The sequence below is a fragment of the Martes martes genome, assembly GCF_963455335.1.
Source record: "Martes martes genome assembly, chromosome: 4".
NCBI lineage: Eukaryota > Metazoa > Chordata > Mammalia > Carnivora > Mustelidae > Martes > Martes martes.
The window spans coordinates 46,693,146-46,713,777 of record NC_137891.1 but is presented as its reverse complement, the minus strand read 5'-3'; positions in this window follow the sequence as shown (position 1 = coordinate 46,713,777).

Below are 20,632 nucleotides of genomic sequence, written 5' to 3'. Positions count from 1 at the left end.
ACAGTTCTTTCACATACTAATATTTGCACACCAGTGCAATCAAGGTTTTCATCCTGAGGCTTATGATCCTGTCTTGTTATCTATTTATACTATATTTAACGATATATTGGTTATATGCCTATTGTTTGTTACCATTAGGGAATGCTTCTGTATAATGTTCGTTTATGTATTCCTATGGAAGTGTAACATAGTTATAGAATTTTTGCTGAACAAGGCTATAAATCATGATTTCAAACAGTTCCCCAGAGCCTGCATGGAGGGTCTGCAGAGGAGCCCCCATGGGCAAGTACTGAGGAGAGGGAGCTGGGACTGAAGGCAAGCCTCCCAACTAGTACTCTATATCCTTTAGCCTTTATTCAGAGATAGCTATTCTGCTTGACCCATTTTATATGGTTAAATACTTCTTCTATGTTTTATATTTCATACAAGAATTCTTCTGTGTGTTGTGCCATTAAAGAAAGAAAGTTTGAAAATCAGTGGAAAGCCATAATATTTTACTTTTAAATTTATAAATGTCTTTCTTTTGGAAGATTGAAAATGTGTTTATTGGAATTGGTACTAGCAAACTCTACCTGAGCAGAAGCATGGCATTCCTCTTAATATTTCTGGGTGTATTTAGTTCAGTCATCTGTCTTCCCATTTCTGAATCAGAATGAGTGCTTTGAAATCTTCATAGCAATCACAACTTCCCAGACACGAATAGGACATTGGGGATGGGTTACAACCTTTGGAGATGCTTTCCTATTTGTTATTAAAAGTTGCACAGCAGATTCTCTCTGTAGACTTCCTGTTTCTAGTTTTTAAAATTAGAGTAGTTCCTTTGTTGTAAGATAATACTTCGTTAAAATTTTGAGAAAACTGCTAAGCTAATCCTACCACACAGAGATAAGTGCTAAATCCTCATATCCTTCCATACTCTTTGATATTTATAAAAATTTTTTACTGCCTATGTTTCATAAAAACTATTTCCTATATTTCTTGTTATATATTTCATAAAACAATGTATTTTATTTTCTAAACCAATATCTTTATAAGATTTTACTTTTTTCAAGAGATTTTTAAATTTAAATTCAATTAATTAACATATAATGTATTAGTTTCAGAGGTAGAGACCAGTGATTCATCAGTCTTATATAATACGAAGTGCTCATTTTACCACATGCCCTCCTTAATGTCCATCACCCATTTACCCTATCTCCCAACCCCCCTCCCTTCCAGCAACCCTTTATTTCCTATGATTAAGAGTCTCTTATGGTTTGTCTCCCTCTGATTTCATGTTGTTTTATTTTTCCCTCTCTTCCCCTATGATCCTCTGTTTTGTTTCTTAACTTTCACATATGAGTGGGATCATATCATTGCCTTTCTCGGACTTACTTCACTTAGCATACTACCCTCTAGTTCCATCAATGTTGTTGCAAATGGCAAAATTTCTTTTTCTTTTCTTTCTTTCTTTCTTTCGTTCTTTCTTTCTTTCTTTCTTTCTTTTTTTCTTTTTTGATGGCTGAATAGTATCCCATTGTATATATATACCACATCTTTATCCATTCAAAAGATTTTCCTTTAAGCGATCTCTACCCTGATAATAAATCTCAAATTCACAACCCTGAGGTTAAGAGTCTTATGCTCCACTGATGGCCAGCCAGATGTCCCTAAAACAATATTTTTAAAAGACCTTTCTGTTTATATGAACTTTAAAAATATTATCATCACTAAATAAAAATGTGCTGATGTCTCCTTAAGATGTTTTCATTTAGTGTAATTATCTTTGTTAATCAATTTTTAGTTAGAACATAAGTTTTACTGAGTGCATTAACTTTCATTATATTGATGTGCCTTGATTTATTTAGGTGTTTATATATCAAAAATCAGGTTGTTTCCACTGCTTCACTATCATAAAAATTGTTTTGATACATTTCTATTTTCTATATGTTCACAAATACTTTAAGATATTTTTCTTGGAGTGGAATTATAGGGTTAAAAGCTATGCAAATATTTTATGGCTTTTGGTATACCTTGTCTAGTTCACCTCAGAATGATTGTACCGATTTGCACTCTTACCAGCAATGAATAATATTTAAGGTAGGCTTTAATTCCCAATAAAAAAGGGATAATGATACCATAAATGTGGTTAAATACTTAAGAGTAAATGATTTATGGTATTTTATAGAAAGTTTATTTGGGTAAAAACTACCCTGATAAATATAGAATGACCTCTTAAAAATATGTTTTAAAGTATTTAAGTGGAATCTTTTTTTTTTTTTTTTTTTTTTTTTTTTTTTTTTTTTTGCTGTGTTTTGTTACCTGCAATACAGAACAAAGACTTATTTTTAATGTCAACATTGTTTCTGAGAAATATAAATAGTTGGGGAATGCATTGTGGTATATGTATGGTAGAAAAAAATACCATTCCAAAAAGCAATTCCTTTCTGCCACTTAATTACCTCTCTTTTTTAAATAGTCTGAGGTGTGAAAACTCTCATAAATTTGGAGTTGTGCCTTTTAAAATTCAAGTTAGTAAACTGTATCACTGTGGTTAAAATCCTTTGGTTATCTTGTAACTAATTAGACAAGGTACTAAGAAAATTCTGTTGGGAACCAAGGTATTTGTATAGGTTTTGACTTAAATATGTGGAAAACATCATCGGTTATCCTTAGAATTGTAATTCTAATTAAGTTTCTTACCTATATACCACCGTGCCAGAATTTTCATCAATAATCACTTTTGTTAATTATTGCTTAACATTGTTCTTTAAGCCAGTAACATTAAATCGGTAATACTGTTGTAGTTAGTTTCGTTTTTGCCTAGTTGTTTGTTTTCTTTAGGTCACAGTGAATATATAAAGGACATCTTACATAGCAAGTATGATATATTTACCACCAGCAGATATAAGTAGTCTTTACTTACATGTAAAAAGCATTTTTACATTAGTTTTAATATTTTTTCTTCTTAACTATAAAATATTTCAAACATAAAATACTGTCATTTACATTCAATGCTTAAAAGGCTATTCCTTTTTTCTCTCATCAGGGGTATGAGCTAGAATAAAATTGCCCTGTTGATTTAAGAGCGAGAACTTAGATGAGAATATGTTCTCACCACACTGATTAAGGTTATGATTGGCAAAATTTGGAAAGGAAGACGAGAGTCTTCAATTGTAAGAAAATATAAATAACCACATTTTCTACCTCATTAAGATAGTGACAAGGATCTATCCATATACATTCTTAATTATATATACATAATATATAAAATATTTTGGAAGCATGTATATCAGGATTCCAATCTTGGCAGAGGTTAAATAGAAATCCCATGAAATGGAATTTTTTTTTTAACTAAGGCTGGAGACTCAAGTGTAAATACTGGCAAACTGGTATGGATCTACTTGTTTAGTGTTGTCACTTGAATAGCCTCTCTTAATTATGCGAAGGTAAGATGAAAAATTATTTTGGATAAGAGCGTAATAACATAGGGTGTGTGTGTGTGTGTGTGTGTGTATTTTTTAGTTGCTTAGTATAGGCTTCCTCACCTCTTGATATGACCACAAGGGAGAAATGTGTGAAAATGTGAGGGATGAGACAAATTCTCTCCCTTCCTTTATATGAGAGAACTACTGAGGAAGATCAGAGTGGATGAGAATGCCCATGATCCCCTGGAAATAAGACCCAGAGACTCAGAAAAGGGTCTGAGAACTTGGGAATGGAGGACAGAGGTAAAGGGGGATGGTTTATTTGTGGTAGGCTTCTTTTTTTATGGCAAGGGACTGATACACTTTGGTAGAGTTCGTTTTTGGGGGTAAAGTGATTGAATTCATAGATAAGGAGCTGTAAGAGTGATTAAACCAGAACACAAGTGTAAGGCGTCTGTCAGATTTCTGAGGATGAGCCTTCAGGCTGATCTCCATGTGGCAGAGTCATCCTCAATATTTGACTGAGTTTGTGCTGCACTCAGATGAGAACGGAGCCTCTCAGAGCTGGGCTCCTGGATTATTAAAAGAGGAGACAAACCTCAAGAATGAGATAATGGCCTCCTTGATCTCAGGGCATGCAGATCCTCATGACTGTATTTGAATAGTTGATCACACTGGCTGTAGATGGAAAAAATGAATATTAAAATTAGTAGGTGATGGATTAATAACAACTGCTAAATAAAGGTTACCATATGACTAACATTACTTAGGAAATAATGAGAGATCTGGCATTTAGGATCTGTCACAAATCTGACAAATCTCTTTTCATCATTGTCCTTGCCACAGAAAGTCAATCTCACATGTGTTTTGGTGTTAAACAAATTCATTTCTTGAAATAGTTTCTTATGAGCCTAGACATATTCATCACTGCTTATGAGTCTCATGTCCCTGAGCTATTCAATAAGGTCATTGGAAAGAACTTACATTCTTTTTGGTTTTGTTGGACTCTTCACAGTGGTACTCTTCATCCTTTTCTCTCATTAATTGTGGGAAAACAGAAGATACACTTGAGTCTTCAAGTAGTATTAGGTAGATAAACTCACCTGCTGGGCCAAAAAAAAAAAAAAAGCCACATATTCTAAATTGTCCTTATAATTTTAGGTTTAATTTGAAAATTCAGATCCAGTTCTCTAAGTCCCAAGGTAAATGGAGGTTTCCATTTAAAAGAAAGGATGAACAAAGCATGTAGAGCCAAAGTAATTCTTTAATATTAGGTTGGAATTTCATAGACCAATCTGAGCAAAAGATAAAGGTTACATCTCATTGATTCTTCTTGTGAATGTGAACTATAAGAACTTATGTGAACTATAAGAACTTATATAATCAGATAAAGCATGAACATACAGCAATTAAGTGAGATCTGCACACAATGGTGACTTAACATTAAGTACATCAGCATATTTTGTTATATCAGTAAATTCAAGAGTGAAATCAAGACTATCAGATGCCTTCTTGGCATCTATTGAGATAAATAGAACATCCCTTCTATATTAAAACAAAAAAAACTAACAGAAAAATTCACCTCCTTAATATCACTAAATATATTTATGTCAAAACAGTACCTAGTGAATACCACCCCAAAATATGCCTCTTTGGTTTATGGATTATTTTGAGTAAACGACCATTGAGAACCAGCAGGAAAAGCCTTGAAAAGCACAAGTTTTCCTTTTATAAAGGAAATCCATATTTATAAGGAAATTTATATTTGTCAAAGATGTCTCCCTTTCCAGTACCAGGAAAAAAGGGACTCTCAACAACTCTTACAGATGGATAGGACACAGACTTAAATTTGCATAACAAACCCTATAAAAAAACCTTTGTTTCCTTACTTTTCTTGGTCTCTACTTCCCATAACTTGCTTCCTCATCCAGCAGCTCCTAATCTCTTTTCTTTTGATTTAGTCTAAGAAGATATATAAACCAAATTCTAACCATGCTTTTAAGCTCCCCATCTCTTCGTACTCCCATGTATGAAGCATACACCAATAAATTTTTGTTTTTCTCTTGTTAATGTCTTTGGACAGTCTAGTTTACAGAGCCCTTGAAGACCTAAAATGTCTTGAGGAACAGATTTTTTTTTCTTTCTCTAGAATCTCAATGAGTAGTGAAGGACTGGGAATATCACCATTAAACTTAAGAATACCATAAGGCTGTTTACTTTCTGCACAGTAATTAACTCTACTCTGGAAGCATTCTCTAATACAAGGGGTGTGTGTTGGGTGTTCTAAATAAAAGTTTATTCAATGGGGGCGCCTGGGTGGCTCAGAGGGTTAAGCCTCTGCCTTCGGCTCGGGTCATGGTCTCAGGGTCTTGGGATTGAGCCCCACATCGGGCTCTCTGCTCAGCAGGGAGCCTGCTTCCCCCACCTCTCTCTGCCTGCCTCTCTGCTTACTTGTGATCTCTCTCTCTGTGTATCTAATAAACTTTTTTTTTAAAAGATTTTTTATTTATTTATTCAATGTGTTTAAAAATAAAGAATCACTGGTAAACACTAGGACTACTAAAGATATTAGTTAAAATAAAAAATGTAAAGAACTCAACAGCATTCTCTGACACTACCAGACACAACTTAGAAGATGTGATGGGCAAACAAGATTACATATATCTTATTATGAAATGCTGAGCATCTATATAGATCTAAACATCAGACGGGCATAGATGACTTGGTATATTTCCACATTTATTTATATTTCTCAAAGGGGAGATCCAATAATTCTAAGAAGCCAGCTTCTATCTAGCTTATATTTAATGCAATTCTAATAAAACTTATAAAAAGTTCTTTTAAAATAAAATAGATATGAGAATAGCTAAACCATAAACCTGTTCCTCCAAATATCAAAGTCAATGTAATACTAAAAATATGAAATGATGATTATTGGCACAGAAATAGCTGGGACAGAGTAGGAAGTCTAGAAAACAATTGCAGGACATATGAAAACTTCACTTTATTGAAAATCATCATTTCAAATCCATGCAGGAAAGGATGCACTGGTTAATAAGTGTTATGACAAGTACTTGGAAACAAGTTTAGAACCGCAACTCATACCATGTACCAGCGCAATCTCTAGATTTAGAAATACTTGTTACAAATTAAATTTTGAAAACAAATATGCGAAGAGATTATACTGAGTGAAATAAGTCAAGCAGGGAGAGTCAATTACCATATGGTTTCACTTATTTGTGGAGCATAACAAATAACATGGAGGACATGGGGAAATGGAGAGGAGAAGGGAGTTGAGGGAAATTGGTAGGGGAGGTGAACCATGAGAGACTATGGACTCTGAAAAACAACTTGAGAGTTTTGAAGGGGTGGGGAGTGGGAGGTTGGGGGAACCAGGTGGTGGGTATTAGGGAGGGCACATATTGCATGGAGCACTGGGTGTGGTGCAAAAACAATGAATACTGTTACACTGAAAAGAAAAACAAACAAAAAAAAAACATATATGCATAAATGATGATGTAATCTCAGTAGATTAAAGCCTTTTAAATGATACAGTAAAAATTTAAACAGATTATAGAAAAACCTAGATGCTGCTATCGCTTATCAAATAGCAGCATAAATGAAAGTGGGAAAATAAATACCCATGAAAACAATTAGAATATAGATGAGAGATAAAAGTTTAACTATCCTTAACACCAAGCATATAAACAAATGGTCAAAGGACACTAATGGACAATTCATTTTCATTTTCAAAAGAAAAATACAATTTTCCATGAAATATTTGGAAAATGGTATTCATCCTTCTTAGAAATCAAAGATCATCACTTAATATAGCAATGTTATATCCTTGTTTCACTTGATTGTTCTGTTGCTTTCCTTTCTATGGAGATCCCAATGTGAGCTCACGAATGTTTCCCCCTAAGTATTTATAGCTCCTCTCTAAATGACATCACAAAAAGAAAGTACTAAATGGTATAAATTTTCTCTTTAAGGATGCCAATACTTTCACCAATCCCTAAGTTCCTTTTAATGACTATATGAAACCCCTAAAGCATTTTACACTAATGTGGTTCATATTTTACTATTTTACCAGGAAGTAAATTGTATTTTTTTAATAAATGATTGTTTTGCCAGAATAAAATTAATTAAATTAATTAATAAAAATTAGGCATGGGTGCCTGGGTGGCTCAGTGGGTTAAAGCCTCTGCCTTCAGCTCAGGTCATGATCCCAGAGTCCTGGGAACAAGCCCCGTGGGGCTCTCTGCTCAGCGGGGAGCTTGTTTCCCCCGCTCTCTCTGCCTGCCTCTCTGCCTACTTGTGATCTCTGTCTGTCAAATAAATAAATAAAATCTTAAAAAAAATTAGACAGAATACTATTTTTATTAACAAACAAAAACTCACTCTTGTTAAAATGCAAGCTTTTTGTCACAATGCATGGGGAGATTTCAAGGTCTTATTTTGGCTCTTTCTGATTATGTTTAGTAATGCTACATGTGCACTTTAGTGTTGTAAACAGTAAACTGAAGTGTATTGTAGAGAAAGATCAGAGAGGCCAGGGGAATATCTATAGTATCCTATGTGGTAGCATACTTTACTGATACTCCCAGACCAGTATTCCTCCAATCTTATATTAAAAACTTATTTTACTTTAATGCCTATACTTACCCCTTCTTCATCCTTACCATTATAGGAATTCTGGTTTCTTACCTACATCCATTGAAAACTCTGGCACCAGACCGCCCACCCATCAATCATCCTTGTGTCTCAATATGTGTATCATTTGTTTAACTCACTGACCTTTTAGTCTTATGATGTTTATATTTCCAGTGATCTCCCTTTCACTTTACTGATGTCTCCCTCTTCACAACATTCTGGGTCTAGAAATCATCAACATTACTTCATCTCTGAAATCAGATGATTTCTTATCTCTATTTGCCTGCTCCCTCTTTATTCTACTTCATCTGTCTAGATACATTTCCTTTTTCTCCATCTCTCTCAATTTCCTTCCATGTCTGTGTTCATTGTCTTTTTGGTATCCCTAGTCCTACATTAACCCAGGATCAACACAGCCTTCTCCATACCTACGCTTCAGCTGAATAAAATTATGAACCGTTCATACTGGTGTTTGTATCAGTTGGGTTCTTTGGAAATTTTAGGAATCAATTCTGACTGACTTAAATAATATAGAAATACTAAAGAATATTGAGTAATGACATAATCTACAGGAGGACCAGTCTTCTTGGTGATAAAAAATGTTCAAAGTCAAGCTACTTTGTGAGAGTCTGTGAGCCAAGGCCATAGGCACCTCTAATATTGTATATGATGAACACTTAACCATGCTGTTAAAAGCCTCGTCACTACTATCTTTGAAAACTAGGTATAGTCATGGATTTTTAGATGAATGTAGGACTAGAAATTCTGAATCATTCAGAAGATATGCATTAAATAATAATAAAACTTATTTTTGAAAGATTATAAACATTCAAGAAGGAAAGGATTATCCTTAAGCTCCACCTGTCTCAGAAGAAAAAAAGATTCATCTGAAATGGTAGAAATAGGCCAGGGAAGGAAAAAATGGTCCTGTTTTAGAGGTGAATTCAGATTCATCTAGTGCTTTGAGGTGACAGATTGTTCCCATACTGTTTCTGTCCACAAATGGGAGCCGAATCTCAGTGTCCAGCATAAAGTGATGTTATATTTTTTTTAATGTAAATGTTTGTAAGCCATTAAAAATAATAAAGTTACTCCTGTTCCCACCATTCATTTTAAGAAATGTAGCACTACCTCAAATTTTGAGGTCCCTGTGTGACCCTCCACAATCCCATCTTGTCTTGAGCATCAAGCCTATTGATTTTGTCTTCCAAATGTATCTCAGGTCTAACTATTTTTCTTCTTCTGCTATTCCAGTTTTCAATCATCTTCTGTATCAGTAGCCTGAAATCTGTTTTTTTTTTCTATATCTACCATGGACCCACTCCAAACCATTCTCAACACTGCTGAGTGGCCTTTTTCAAAAATTGAAATATGTGTATGCTGTTTTCCTGTTAAAAGCCCTCAGTAGTTTGCCGTTGCCTTTTTAATAAAGTTAAAACTCCATATTATTGCTTATAAGCTTATAAATCCTTCCTTTATTCCCTAACACCATCTACCTGTCTAATACCATCTCTGTATGGTTCTCAGTTTAGATATATTTCCCCTGGGAGCTTAGCGTGGGTGTTCATTGTTTATTGACTTCTCCATATCCATTTTATCCAGGCTTGATAAGACTGAAACGTTCTTCCTATTCAGATCATGTGCTATTTTTAGGGTGGAGCTCAGGACTCAGCCTTAGGTCACCCAGAAGATCACACTACTCTAGCCCTTGTGATTGTTTATGTCAAACATATGAAGCTCAGCCAAGCATATGTCCATACTTTCCTGGGGCCATCTTAAAAAACTCCTTAGGGATGCCTGGGTGGCTCAGTAGGTTAAGCAGCTGCCTTCAGCTCAGGTCATGATCCCAGGATCCTGGGATCGAGTCCCACATTGGACTCCTTGCTTGGCGGGGAGCCTGCTTCTCTCTCTCCCTCTGCTTACCACTCTGCCTGCTTGTGGTCTCTCTCTGTCAAATAAATAAAATCTTAAAAAAAAAATAAAAAGACTCCTTGACTTTTGCTGGGCTTAATATTGGGATGCAGCAAGCCCAAAGATACCAGCGCCATTATGTGCAATTGAGTCCAGAATCAACCATTAAATTGAATCCAGCCTTTTCTGTGGGTATTTCATTTACACGAGCTAATATATGTCTTTTTGTTTTAATATTTTGAAACTGGGTTCTCTGTTACTTGAAATGGAAAGATTGATGACAGAGTCCTGCCCTGATTCTGCTGAACTAGATCACAGGACACTTTTCTGTTCCAGATTCTCCACCACGCCCATGTCAAAGCAGTTGCCACGTTCTCTGACCTTCTCTCTGACTCTCTTTGCTGATTCTGTTCCAATCACACTAAACTTCTTGCTATTTCTCCAACATGGGAGGCTGTGGTGCCTCTGGGCCTTTGTAATTCTTTTTCTTTTGCCTGAGAAACTCGTAAATACACACATGATTCATTCTCTCCCTCCCACAGGCTGTTTCTCAGTATAACCTTCTCATTGAGGCCTTTTGTGAGGCTTCTCTTGAAAACTATATTTCTGAACTCAAGTAAGCTCCTTTTTCCCCCCTAACACTTATAACCATTTAATATACTACAAATATTTGTCAATTTTTTCCCCCCAATACCCACTTAAATGGTCATTTTGCCCATTTGGTTCATTGGTACTATGATACCTAGAACATTATGTTATAGGCACTCAATTTGAACAAATGAGTAAAATATTTTTGAACATCAACTCTGTGTCAGGCACTGTTTTAGATTCTAGGTATACATAAGTAAATATCACGGACATTGGGTCTTGTGCAGACAGAATTTATAGCCTAAAAGGAGAAAGAGTAAACACGTAATTTAAGGTCTACAAAGTCAAAAACATGGCCTTCTTCACCATTGTATCCATTGCACCCAACATACATCCACGAGTTAGTTACAGGTTTTTCAAATGGTGGAAAAAATGAATATTCTTCCTGTCAAAATACAATCTATCTCACCTGGGTGATTCGAACAAGTTATAATTGTAATCACATTTCTAAAATTGCAACTGTACCAACTGCCTTCCTTACTAGAAAAATATCAGGCCAGGACAATGAGGCCATACATATTAAAACACTTAGGAAGTCATGAAATGGCACATAAATAAAAAGATCATTACTATCTTTTAAATAAGATTCTCTTAGAATTTATTATAACTATTTGAGGTAATACAGGCTTTCAGTTGAGGAAATAACATAAAACAGACATTATGATATTATTGAGATTTTTACATCATTATAACTTGTTAATTATCTTGATCATAATTGTTAATATTTAATATCTTTCAAAGGCATTGCTCAGCTATATAGAAAACTCATTATCTCTCTTTAGCTTCTCTAAACTTAAACAAAACCCACAGACTTCAACTACATGCAATCAGTAGCCTACCAGTATTTATAAAAAACTGTTGACAAGATTGTTACTTCATGTTTTCTTAATTTATAAACTAAATTACATTTATCTTTTAACTAGCTTAAGAAAAGCTAGTCTGTAATTTACAAACAAGATTTTTTTCCATCTCATATGTTTTGCATTAATGCTTGTGTCATCCACACCCTGTCTAGTGTGACCATCTTCCCCATGAGGATATTTAAAAGTCACTTTTGATCACATCATCATATTGAGAATATATTGTACCATTATCTCTTTTGTGGAAAAAAATGACTGAATCCTAATAATATTACTTGATTCATTATTTATTTGACTACTGTTACTTCATCCTGTTTCCTAAGTTGACTGGTTAAAATTACTAATTGATTCAACCTGAGGAAAAAAATCTGTCCTCCCTTATCATTGTGCTTGGTTCTTCTTCATACTTGACACTCTTAATATCTCTTTTCTGTGTTATAGTTTTCAAAACAAAGAAGACTGCTTTGTGCCCAAAATGCAACCTTTATACTGCTTTAAGTTTTACAAATTTTGAATTCCTCTGTATTAACAAATGTCTTTGAGAGGGGTGGGTAATGACCATGAACTACTTGTAATGGGATTTATTTAATCAGATTGGTTTCCTAGCTAAGAAACATGTATGAAAGGGTTTGATTCATGTTAAAGAAGTAAGGAGATGATGGGCTGCATGAGAAAATGGCGAGGGGAATGCTTGAGGGAATACCAGAGAGATGCAGGTGAAAAAGGTATTTCTATATTCTTCTATTGTAGAATATGCTCCATTAAATTGTATTTGTTGTCTCATTTTTTATTAGGTTAGCTATCAAATGACTGCAGTTTGGCATAGCGCCTAATTCACAGTAGGTGCTGACTAAAATTTTGTCGAATAAAATTTGTCATCCCTGCTCTGATAGTTTAGCATCCTGGAACATCTTCGTTGTGACAGTTGCAGGATTGAAGCTATTTGAGTGTGGGGTTTGTGTTGTGTGTGTGCGCGTTGTGAAGATATTTTATATACATGAACACAGTAGCAGGAACCATGTTTTTAGGCTGTTGGTCATTTGTTTGTCATTAGGTATTTTGTACCTGCTGAGAATAAGCACCAAGTTTGGAGGCCAAATGAGATGCATTAAGCTCTTAATTGAAAGAAAACTTACAAAGATAAACTTTCTGATGAACTTAAAGTTAGTACAAAATAATTTGCTGAGGAAACTTGAAAACTTGCAACATTAGGAGAAGGGTTTCTAGGTTCCTACCTGCCAATACACAGGCCCGTGGAACAGTGATAAGCAGTTCTATAATCAAGTAAAAGCATACGACACTGAAGGGACATTCCTTTACCTGCTAAATGTGACTAAAATGGAGCAAATACTTCAATAGCTGTTCTTGTGTGATCTGAGCTTGAACATTCAATGTTTGTTTGTTTTCTAAAAAGAAAAAAAACAAAGGCTGAAATAATTTTGATAGCATCAAGTAAGATAGATGGGAGAATGACCTTATAAATCGTAGAGTTCTTTTTTTTTTCCCCCTTGGTTTTAATTTTTTTGGGGTTTTACGTTTTGTTTTGATTTTGGTGTTAGTAAAGGGACTCCAACAGAAATTGTCAATGACTTTGGAATTATTGTGAGGTATGATCAGAATTTTGTTTTTGCTTACATTTCAGAATGTATACATGCATTTTCTAATTTGTTCAAATGCTTTGCTCAGAATCCATCCCACGAAATATATTCCTTCTTTGAAATACTTAGTAATTTTTCTTACTGTAACACAGAACTCCAAAATCTTCTATCCTTCTCTGACACATTGTTGTGACTAATGCATTATGCAAACTGCTGACATTGTTCCAACCTTGAAGCTGTATTGGTCCATGCCAGCCACTGAAGTATCTTCATTTTCCAGTATCCTTATCAGTAGCTCCTGAGTCATCACCTTAGTCATATTTAATGGAAAGCTCTTGTCATAAGATTACTTAGACAAGTCTTTAAATTTCTTAAAAAATCTTGTTAGGTTTATGTCATTAGGTCTTAGGTGTTTTCCAAATGCAAAGAATCCATTTCTCTTTTCATGTTCGTATATGTATTTCTCTCTTCATATCCCTAACTGGTATGCTAGACTTATGTGGATACTTAGCACTAACTAATTTCAATTGTCATTATGATCTATTTTTAAGAGCAGAAATAAAAGAAAACATTTAATATATATTTTCTGGCATTTCACAGATCTCTCAAAGGTCTTTTAAGTTATACTTCGGTATTTTCTTGAAAATACACCTACCATTTTGAAGACTATTATTATAGGGTGTTTAATCACATTTTTATATTATGAATTCCAATTATAACTTGTTTTCCTGGACAGCTGTTTACTTTCTTTAAATGTCCCAAAGATTAGGATTTGCTTTAGCATTTGGTTAACATTTGTTGCAACATTTGCTAGCTGTGTGACCTTGAGGAAAGTTACTTGACCTATCTGTACCTTGGTTTTCTTATCAAGAGGATAGGGTAATAATAATACCTACTTAGTACTTTCTGGCAACTATCACAAAATGCCACAGACTGGGTGGCTTATAAACAACAGACATTTATTCCTTATTGTTCTGGAGGCTGGGAAGTCCAACTTCAATGCTCTAGCATAGTCACATTCTGGTCAGGGTGCTCTTCCTGGTTCACAGACGTCAATTTTTCTCAGTGCCCCCACATGAAATCACTTTTATAAGAACACTAATTTCATTCATAAGCAATAACATCTCAAAGGCCCCAACTCCTAATATAACACTGAGCATATGATTTAAAACTATGAATTTGGGGTGATAAATATTCAGACCATAGTGCGCTACTTCCTAGGACTTATTGCTAAAAGAAATTTTTGATGTATAAAGTGCTAATAGTATAAAGGACTTATTACCAACATCCCTATTATTCTGTATTCTTACCTTGCTGAGAGTTCAAAATATGCTTTGGAAGTTATTATTACTAATTTATGAATAAAATAAAAAATCGAGAATTTTTAAGATTTTTCTGGGATTGTGGCTTTTACTTGAGTCATGATTTCTGGCCTAGAAATGGTTATAAATCAAGCAGATTAATTATTATGAAAGAATCTTCAGTAGCTAGTATTTGCCATTTACTGAAAATGTAGTTAAAGCTCAATTTCATGAATATCAATGTTCTTTATAGGACAAAACAAGGAAGAGTGTGATGGGAAGGGAAGATTTTCATGTTCTCCTCACACCTATTAACATCAGAAAAAGACTTTGATTTGACCATCCTGATCGGTGCACTAAATGGGGAAGTGAGCATGGAAATGAAGCCTCAATGCAGACTTTCCCTAGAGCCATCCTGAGGCATCTCCTGCCTGGGGAAGTAATAGATAATAGGACAATTATTGTATAGTAGTATCAAGCATGGAAAAGGCAGATGATGGAAGAGATAGTTCTAGAAAGGGAGATTTGCAAACCGCTGACAATATGGATAGAGAAACCTAATCATAATAAAAAACAGAACTTGAATTCAGAGTGTTTCAGATTTGTGGTACATTTTTCATAGAAGAGCACTGGGGAATGATACAAATAACAAAATATTGATCACCCAAAGTTTGGCCTCTTGATGTATATTTCCTGCTCACAAGACAGGTGCTACTCATCTATTTCAGTTTAATAGAGTATTAAATCCCTTCTTTCCTCATGTGCAGGGTACAGAGAGATGCATGTGGACAGTTGGAACACGCTAGGCGTGCAGTAAAACTGGTGAAACCTAGACTGATTTGTGGTTTCTCTGAATCCACGGATTTTCTTTAACACTTTAGAAAACACATGGCACCTATAGAAAGAAGGACTTGATCACACATAGGGTAAGGTGATGGTTAAAACATTTTCAGAGTGATAGTGCCAAGACTGGTGGATATTTAAAAAACAAAACAAAACAACCCACCAAAATTTATAAATAAAATGTAACAATGTTAATATAGAAAAGTTTATGATTCATTAGGGTATAGTATGATGAATGATCATAAAGATAACATGTGTGTTTATATTGAACCCAAATCAAGAAATTGAGCATTACCCAGAAGTCCCTTCCTGAGTCCTTTTAGTTATTTTACCTTCAAAGGCAACCATTATCCTGACTTCTAACACCATATAGTAGCTTTGCCTGGTTTTGAATGTTATATATTTAAGTTCTTACAGAATATACTCTTTGTGTCTGGCTTCTTTTAATTCATGTTATTTTTGTGAAATTCATCACTGTTGTATACATTACTATTTGTTTATTCTCATTACTATGTAGTATTCTACTGATGGGCATTTGAGTTGTGCCCAATTTAGGGCTAGTATTAACAATGGTTCTATTATGGACTTTATCATAGATGTGTTTTGGTGAGAATACATACACATTTCTGTTGGGTATAGGAACGTGGGATTGGGATTACTGGGCAGTCCTAGATTATCTTTAGCAGATACTACCAGCTGTCCAAATTTTCCAAATTTCCAATTTACATTTTAAATAGCATTGTAGGGGCCTCTGGGTGGCTCAGTGGATTAAGCCTCTGCCTTTTGGCTCGGGTCATGATCTCGGGGTTCTGGGAATGAGCACTGTGTTGGGCTATCTGCTCAGCGGGGTGCCTGCTTCCTCCTTTCTCTCTGCCTGCTTCTCTGTCTACTTGTGATCTCTCTCTCTGTCAAAGAAAGAAATAAAATCTTTAAAAAAAATTAAATAGCACTGTATTAAGTTTCTACCTGCTTCATCTCCTTGATAAAACTTTTTATTGCCCATCTATGATTGTTTCTTTTGTTGTGGGGAAGCTTTTTATTTGGATGTAATCCCACTTAACTATTTTTGCTTTTTTTGTTTGTACTTTAGTTTTCTCACTTATTTGTACCCTAAACGTCCTGTAGGCTTTATTCACTTCATTCCTTTTTCATTTTGCTTGAATTCACAGATTCTCTCTTTTACTTGACCATGTCTGTTGAATTTTTTAGTTCAGTTATTGTACCCTTCTCCAGAATTTTTGATTGATTCTTTTTTTATGGATTTTATCTCTGTTGACATTCTCATTTTGTTCCTGTATTCTTTCTTCAGATTTTATTTATTTTGAGAGAGAGAATGCACATGCATGTGGGTGGTAAGGGGACAGGGCAGTGGGGAGGGGGAAAGAGGGTAAAAGAATCTTAAGCAGGCTCCATTCCCAGTGCGGAGCCAGACACTGGGCTGGATCTCATGACCCCGAGATCAGGACCCGAGATGAAATCAAAAGTTGGATCCTTAACCAACTGAGCCACCCAGGTGGCTACTCGTGTATCCTTTCTTGATTTTTGTTGAGTGTTCTATCCCTTGTAGTTTTCTCTTATAGTTGACTAAGTCCTTTGAAATAGTTATTTTGAATTCTTTGTCAGGCAATTCATAGATCTCAATTCCTTTAGGGTTGTGTACTGAGGACTTATTTTATTGTTTTGGTAGGATCCTTTTTCTTGGATTATTCATGCTCCTCATAGTTTTGCTTTTCAAGAAGCAGCCAACACTTCAAGTTTTTATGAACTGGCCTTGGCAGGGAAAGACGTTCCCAATAACTCACCTAGACATTCTGGGGTTCTCTCAATGTTTTCTGTGCACGCTTGTGCTCCCTGTGGAGGGAGAAGCTTTTCCCCAATCTTGCAGGGCCATGGAGGCTGCCTTAAACCTCCCGCCCTTCTTCTGTAGGGCAGTGCACAGAAATGTGGGACATTGGGAGAAAGTTCCATTTCTTTCCTTTCTTCTTAAAAGAAAAGATTTTATGTTCATGCCTTCTCTCTATTCCACAGAGAGCTATGTCAACTGCTGAGAATGACCAGTGCCTTTTCCCTGGGATAATGCATTGAGCACAAGCTCCACTTCTCTCCGTGTTTCCTGAAAATAGGTCTCATGATTGTGCAGTTGGTTTGCATTTTGGAATACCCTTGTATCATAATGCATGAAGAAACCTCGACCACTTCCTTCTAGGAATCAAACCTAATACACATTTTTTTTGTGTTGTTTTTGTTTCTTATTCTTTGCCCATTTCCAGTCCTTAGGGATCTGCAGATTCTTGTTAGGACTTGCCACCCATTCATTCATGCTCCATTTTTCTTAGTTTACCTCTGAAACTTCTTTTTGTTTTTTATTTATTATTATTATTTTTTATAAACATATAATGTATTTTTATCCCCAGGGGTACAGGTCTGTGAATTGCCAGGTTTACACACTTCATAGCAATCACCATAGCACATACCCTCCCCAATGTCCATAACCCCACCCCCTTCTCCCTCCCCCCCTCCCCCCAGCAACCCTCAGTTTGTTTTGTGAGATTAAGAGTCACTTATGGTTTGTCTCCCTCCTGATCCCTTCTTGTTTCATTTATTCTCCTACCCCCCTAACCCCCCATGTTGCATCTCTACTTCCTCATATCAGGGAGATCATGTGATAGTTGTCTTCATCCGATTGACTTATTTCACTAAGCATGATACCCTCTAGTTCCATCCACGTTGTCACAAATGGCAAGATTTCATTTCTTTTGATGGCTGCATAGTATTCCATCATGTATATATACCACCTCTTCTTTATCCATTCATCTGTTGATGGACATCTAGGTTCTTTCCATAGTTTAGCTATTGTAGACATTGCTGCTATAAACATTCGGGTGCACGTGCCCCTTTGGATCACTACGTTTGTATCTTTAGGGTAAATACCCAGTGGTGCAATTGCTGGGTCATAGGGTAGTTCTATTTTCAACTTTTTGAGGAACTTCCATGCTGTTTTCCAGAGTGGTTGCACCAGCTTGCATTCCCACCAACAGTGTAGGAGGGTTCCCCTTTCTCCGCATCCTCGCCAGCCTCTGTCATTTCCTGACTTGTTAATTTTAGCCATTCTGACTGGTGTGAAGTGGTATCTCATTGTGGTTTTGATTTGTATTTCCCTGATGCCAAGGGATGTGGAGCACTTTTTCATGTGTCTGTTGGCCATCTGGATGTCTTCTTTGCAGAAATGTCTGTTCATGTCTTCTGCCCCTTTTTTGATTGGATTATTTGTTCTTTGGGTGTTGAGTTTGCTAAGTTCTTTATAGATTTTGGACACTAGCCCTTTATCTGATATGTCATTTGCAAATATCTTCTCCCATTCTGTCAGTTGTCTTTCGTTTTGTTAACTGTTTCCCTTGCTGTGCAAAAGGTTTTGATCTTCATGAAATCCCAATAGTTCATTTTTGCCCTTGCTTCCCTTGCCTTTGGTGATGTTCCTAGGAAGACATTGCTTCGGCTGAGGTCGAAGAGGTTGCTGCCTGTGTTCTCCTCAAGGAGTTTGATGGATTCCTTTCTCACATTGAGGTCCTTCATCCATTTTGAGTCTATTTTCATGTGTGGTGTAAGGAAATGGTCCAGTTTCATTTTTCTGCCTGTGGCCGTCCAATTTTCCCAACACCATTTATTGAAGAGGCTGTCTTTTTTCCATTGGATATTCTTTCCTGCTTTGTCGAAGATTAGTTGACCATAGAATTGAGGGTCTATTTCTGGGCTCTCTATTCTGTTCCATTGATCTATGTATCTGTTTTTGTGCCAGTACCATGCTGTCTTGATGATGACAGCTTTGTAATAGAGCTTGAAGTCCGGAATTGTGATGCCACCAACTTTGGCCTTCCTTTTCAATATTCCTTTGGCTATTCGAGGTCTTTTCTGGTTCCATATAAATTTTAGGATTATTTATTCCATTTCTTTGAAAAAAATGGGTGGGATTTTGATAGGGACTGCATTAAATGTGTAGATTGCTTTAGGTAGCATAGACATTTTCACAATATTTGTTCTTCCAATCCATGAGCATGGAACATTTTCTCCATTTCTTTGTGTCTTCCTCAATTTCTTTCATGAGTACTTTATAGTTTTCTGAGTATAGATTCTTAGCCTCTTTGGTTAGGTTTATTCCTAGGTATCTTATAGTTTTGGGTGCAATTGTAAATGGGATTGACTCCTTAATTTTTCTTTCTTCTGTCTTGTTGTTGGTATAGAGAAATGCAACTGATTTCTGTGCATTGATTTTATATCCTGATACTTTACTAAATTCCTATACAAGTTCTAGCAGTTTTGGAGTGGAGCCTTTTGGGTTTTCCACATATAGTATCATATCATCTGCAAAGAGTGATAGTTTGACTCCTTCTTTGCCGATTTGGATGCCTTTAATTTCTTTTTGTTGTCTGATTGCTGAGGCTCGGACTTCTAGTACTATGTTGAATAGCAGTGGTGGTAATGGACATCCCTGCTGTGTTCCCGACCTTAGCGGAAAAGCTTTCAGTTTTTCTCCATTACCTCTGAAACTTCTGTAGTTAGTTTGTCCTATCTGTGGCTCTCGACTTCTGGCTCTACACTTCGTCGTCCTGGCTGAAGTTTGAATCACTCTTTAAAAATGTAGATAGTAAAGTATCCCACTTCAGTCTCAGAAGTTTCCTGAAACACTCTCAGAAATTTTTGGATTTTTGTATCATAACTAAATTGCAGAAGCATCTCTGAACTTAAGTACTATTTTTCAGTCTATAATAAGATCAACTCATTCTAATTTGAAATATAACACTAGATCCATGGTTTCCTAACAGCAAGATGGGACCATCTGGCACACTATTAGTGCAAGACACTGAGGTTTTTATGCGACATGCATATCATTGGGATATATACAAGTTTTTTATCCAAAAGCTGACATTTTACTATGATTAGTTTGTCAACTTACTACAACTCATTATAATAATAGAAAATATTATGGCTTTGCAAAAATGCAAATAATATAACAAGATGAGTGTCATTTTCTTGATGAGAATTAGTTACACCACATGCAGACATCACTGGCATTCCTAGGGGACCTGTGAAAAAATCAAGAGCAATGAGGAGACTATTGTCTGTAAAATTAGTATCACAGTCCTATTGTCTAGCAGGAAGGTCAGGAAAACAGGGTAAGTTTTCTGTTGCTGTTTCAGAGTTTTAAGAATTGCCTTAAAGCCAGGGAATGGGTGTGGCATTCTTTCAAATTCAAAATTAAAATAGGGTCATCAATTCTTCCCAATTTCCTCATGTCTCCTGTGCTTAACTTATTCAGAGTCTGAACTGTGGCTATTTGGTAGTTGTTTTGCCTCAGACATTAGATCTTCAGTGTTTGTTGTTGTTTTTTTTTACCTTAGAGTCCTGAACTATGT